Genomic DNA, 4,964 nt, shown 5'->3' with positions numbered 1-4,964 from the left:
AGCTGGGACCCACTTAGAAGTACACCACAAGTGGCAGTGCTCGATATCCAACGTCTGCCAACATTCTCAGAGCCGTGAAGATCCCAGGTAAAATTACCAGCACCTGTATGGACTCTTCTCTCTCTCTCCCTCCCTTGCAGTCACAGGGTCTCTTCAGCAGCCCCCTCTGGCAGGGCCCAGTTTGGGGGTGTCACCCACGCTCTGTACCCCCAGAGGAGGCTTATGGATGGCACAAGGGAACTAAAACATACAAATAATCTCATTGAGAGGCAGAAGCATGACAGAAAGATTTGGGCTAAGTCAATTTGTGTATGTTCCCTCAATGTATCTCACCAATTTGGGTGAGAAGGTGTGTGGGAGCTTGGGACTGTGAGGGGGGAGAAGGATGCAACAGGTCCATAATGTCCATGTTTTGATACAGTGGGGGGCTTGAGTGAGAGTCAGGGGTCTCTTTTGCAAACTGGACCAATTAAAAACCAATTTGTTCCTAGAGTAATGGGTGTTGAAAGAGCCACACTCCTGGTATGGAACTCCATTGATATTAATTAATCAAGGACGTGCTTGGCTCGGGTGATACCTCAGATGAGAACCACAGAGAAGTATTTTGTCAAAATACAATACGTGGACAAGTTCATCTTCAGTGGAACTGACAGATTCACATTTAGAACTCATTGGAAAGCAAAACCAATGTTTTGGCGTTTTTAATGGTGTTTGTAAATGTCTTCTTAACATTTAAATTATACTATTTTACTCTACAAAGTTAATATTCCACTGATTCATTTTTTCTTTGTTCTGTTTTAAAGTAGAACATTCTGGAGAAATCCAGAACTCAAAGCAAATTCATCTGTTTTGCTCACCCTGGTACAGCAATGTTTATTTTGAAAGGAATAGTTTAATGATCTTTTCCAATTACAAAATAATGAAAGAAAGACAATTCTTATCCTGCATTAGTTATTGTATTACATGTAAGCCCTTTTAAGCAGTAAATTCCTCATGATGTTAAAGCTAGATTCCTGGATTTTTACCCAACTCCTCTGCTTTGCTACCACCTTCTGCTCAGTGTAGTACATCAGTTTTCCCTTTGAAGAGAATGTCCCCTCTTGAGTGCTATTCTAGTTACAACAGTCAGGTATTTCAGACTGTGAAGGGAAGGTCAAAAATTAAAAAGAATATCGTTTGACTCATGCCAAGGGGATAATAACACAGCGATTGAGCGCTGTTTGGAAATTAAATTAGAATAGCACAGAAAGCAATTATTTTAATGCAGGTATGCTCTCAGCTAGGTTTCTCACCTTTCTGTAATCTTACAACTTCTGCTGAAAAATTATACCTGGCACATTTGGACTGTCATCAACCAATAGTTCAGACTCAACGTTAGGAAGAAGTACTACTCTTCAAAGAGATTATTTAAATTGTCTATTTCATTTTTTATAGGCACATGCAAATTTGTCCTGCCTTAAGTTACATCCTCACTACAACGTTGAGCTCAGTTCTTACTGGGTTTTGCTCCACCAAATTTCATCATCCACAGAGATGGTTCAGAAATACTGTGAGTTTTGCTCCAGGACATTCATGGTTCCATGTACTCAGTCAGCAGGGGATGCAGTGTCTTGCTTGTCCAGATACACATCTGCTGCTTCAGGCCTGGAAAATCTGTTCATGCTTCCAGCCAGATGTCTTCAGAGGCTTAAGTAGCCTCCAGCAAAACTCTTCTGCAACAGTGTTGAAATAAAAAATGTTAGCATGTCCAAAACACTGATTAAACCCAAATTAATCCTGCAGCAGTTATGGCAGCCCTTCTGTGCATATGAACCTGCTGAACCAGCAACTGTGCAGCATCTGAAGCAGCAGACATTCAGGAACAAAGTAAAAGCATAATAAGAACTCCAAGGTCTGCCTGGAGTATGTTTCAGAGAGCTTGTCTGCTGCTAACTCCTAAGCGGCGAGTCCTTCACTGCACTCTGCTGCCATTGTAACCTCTGCCCGCCCAGTGAGACCAGAACAGATCCACTATCAGCTGCCACAGTTGATCATGTCGATGTAAATTCAGTTTCAGAGAGGTCTCAGCCCACCCAGGGCTCTAATTAGATCTGTTATGGACTCATGAAGTCCTTCACCCACACCCTGAGTGAGCACTGGGAGGTTCAGGACAGGAAGTCCTGCAGTACCTACAGCACATCTGAAGGGTGGCAGAATTAGAGTGGAGCAGCAGAGAGTGCTGCTTAAACCCTGTAATCCTCACAACCACGGGCTAGAGACCTTCCTGGCAGCTCTGGTTTCTGGACCACTACTACTACCACCACCCTCTCATTGACATTCCCATGTCACATGGGTGATTTGAGAGCTCTGTGGCATTTAGAACATGCTGCATTCAACGTTGCACAATTCAAGGCACATTTCCAGGGAATTCAGCAGTGGAATTTTCTTCTACTAATATACCTGTAGAAGCCCTTCCCATGATCACAAGCTATCAGCTCAAGCCCAGTTTTGGCTTTCTTAATCCCATCCTCTGTAGTTCTGCACTGCTCCTTGGTTGCCTGTTCCTGCTTGCCCCTATTATGTGTTTTCTTTTTATGTGTCAGTTAGTCAGTAGTTCTCTCTACACCCTGGCCTCGTGCACTGCCTTCTTAACCTCCTGCATGACAGAAGGGATCATGCCTGGGCTTTGAGGAGATGCCCTTGAAGATCACCCACCCCAAACACCCCTTTACAGCAATATCCCATGACCAGCTGCTTGCTAGTTTCCTGAACAAGCCAAAGTCAGGTGTTCTGAGCCCAGGGTCATTTTTCTGCTACTCACCTATCTCTTCTTTCTCATGGTCTTAAATTTTACCACTTCTTGGTCTCTCCAAAGCTGCCATTGACCATCACAACCCCACCCATTTCTTCCTTGTTAGTGAGCAACAAAGCAATCAGAGCATCCCCCTGCTCAGCATGGCCAGCACCTGTGTCAAGAAATCATCCCTGACCCACTCCAGAAATCTGGATTTCTTGCGCTACTGTGTTCCCTGCTCAGCAAATTTTAGATCAGGCAGTAAATCTTACAAAATCTAGAGCTTGAGACAGTGACAATTCTTCCACTAGTGAGAGAAGGCTTCATGTGTTTTGTCTTCTTGGCCAGGTGATGTGTAGAAAATTCTTACCACAATGCTCCCTGTGTTGGTCTTCCCTCTGCATCTGGCCATCACACAGCTCATAGCAGAATTCCATGCATCTGGGCTGCTCCTCTCTGTGCAGAGCGTAACTTTCACATCTCACCCTTCTCCTTCTAAAATGCACATATCCCCCCCATCACAGCACTTCAGCTGTCAGAGCTCTTACAGCATCTAAGTACAAAGAAGCAAGAGGTGGGTCAGTACCCTGCCCATCCAGGTCTGCAATACTGTGAATACTGGGTCTCCCAACCCAGTTGATATGGAGATCCAGGCACCGTCTCAAGATGACTTGCTGAAACACCTAAATTAGATGGTGCACCTTCATCTCTTGATTGTTACTCTGAAAAATGATAATAACAGCCTTGGGGCAAGGCTTTAATCCACAATCCCCACACATCCCATTATAGTTACAAACACGTCATGCATACTCTGTTAGGTTCAGTAGAAAGAATTCTTTTCCAATATAGTAAAGACAGATGAACAATGGAAACCCTCTCAAAGATCTAGTTTCCATTTCCTTCACAAAGTCAAGGACTTCCTTGCTTGCCCAGATATGGTCATTGTTGATGTGCTTTTAGTGGCTTCAGATAGGAGAGAAAATAGGAAGGAGCCACACAGAAGGGAACCCATTTGAGGTCAGACCTTGTCAGGACCAGCAGACTTGGGAATTTGTGTCCAGAAGTGACTTGTGTTTGTTTCTGCTGTAGTCAAGGGGAAAAGACTGTTTATTCTTCTGTAAATAAACAAGATCACAGGGAGAAATACACTTCATTTATACGTGCATTGTCTGTTCCAAATAGAAAGGCTGTGACAGGTGACAGCATACTTACAGCCTGTTCCTTGAGCCTTAGTATGATCTCTTTCACATGGAAGAAGAATTAGGGTAAAAACGTCTTGAAATTCTTCAAATTGCAGTTTGGTTTCTTTCCTTCAAGCTGTAAAAATTTCACTGCAGATATTTACAATTCAGTTTGAGCCACAGAAGCTGTAACCAGTTTGTGGTTCTTCCAGTGCAGCTTCTTTAAAGGATGAAGGTTTTAGTCCCAGCCAGCACAAGAGCACATATCACCAACATTTGGAAGCAGGAAAATACAGAAAGGAAATCCAGATTTTAAGGAAATCCAGACTGACAACCTCCCTTCCTGCAGCAAGTCACTGCCTGATCCAGTTTCCAGTCTGAGTGCTGCTCTTTCCCACAGTACACCTGCAAGTAGAAAAGCAATACAAGCAACACACCCATTCCCAGGTGAGGAGCAGGTGAGGTGATGGTGCAGCTGTGTCTGTACAAAGGAGCTGCTAATGGACCTCCCTGAGTAGAGGATGGATGGGTGGTTGGTTGGTTGGTGGGTGCAGTTTTGGCTTTGAGAGGGTAACAGAGACACACCACAGAATGAACAGGAGCAATGAGAAGCACCTTTATAGAGTTCTGTCAAAGAGTGCTTTGTCTATCTGTGAGAGGAACTAAATGGATGAGCTAAAAAGTATTTTCCTCCTAGAGAGGAAACACTGGTGGGATCAGGAAACACAATGGTATCTTTAACTGCTGCAGCACCCCAGTGAGTCCCCATTTTTAGGGACAAATAGCCACATTCCTTAACACATATAGAAGTGTTAGTTCACTGGTCTCGCTAGAGCTTAGCTACTAAATATCTAAAATGTCTCCATGATTCCAAGAAAAAATGGACAGATACTGTTATTTTGCTGCTGAAATGCTGGTTTTGGCCTGCACAGGAATATGCACTGTTCAGACCGCCTTGGTATTGCATGTATATCAGGTACTGGCCCCTAACAGGACAAGAACAGTCTGAA

The 4,964-nt window shown here is 43.7% G+C and overlaps 1 long non-coding RNA gene across 1 annotated transcript; it reads right to left on the bottom strand.

Moving 5' to 3' along the window:
* Positions 1–261: 261 nt before the first annotated feature.
* LOC120753972 (uncharacterized) lies at positions 262–4,345 on the bottom strand. The gene is made up of 3 exons (XR_005701302.2): positions 3,986–4,345; positions 3,144–3,326; positions 262–1,712 (listed from the first exon to the last, which is right to left on the bottom strand). It is a non-coding gene; the product is annotated as an uncharacterized LOC120753972 (long non-coding RNA).
* Between the last annotated feature and the right edge of the window lie 619 nt (positions 4,346–4,964).

The sequence above is a fragment of the Hirundo rustica genome, chromosome 6 (genome assembly GCF_015227805.2).
Source record: "Hirundo rustica isolate bHirRus1 chromosome 6, bHirRus1.pri.v3, whole genome shotgun sequence".
NCBI lineage: Eukaryota > Metazoa > Chordata > Aves > Passeriformes > Hirundinidae > Hirundo > Hirundo rustica.
Note: the sequence above shows the minus strand (reverse complement) of the source record. Positions and strands in the feature narration are given on the sequence as shown.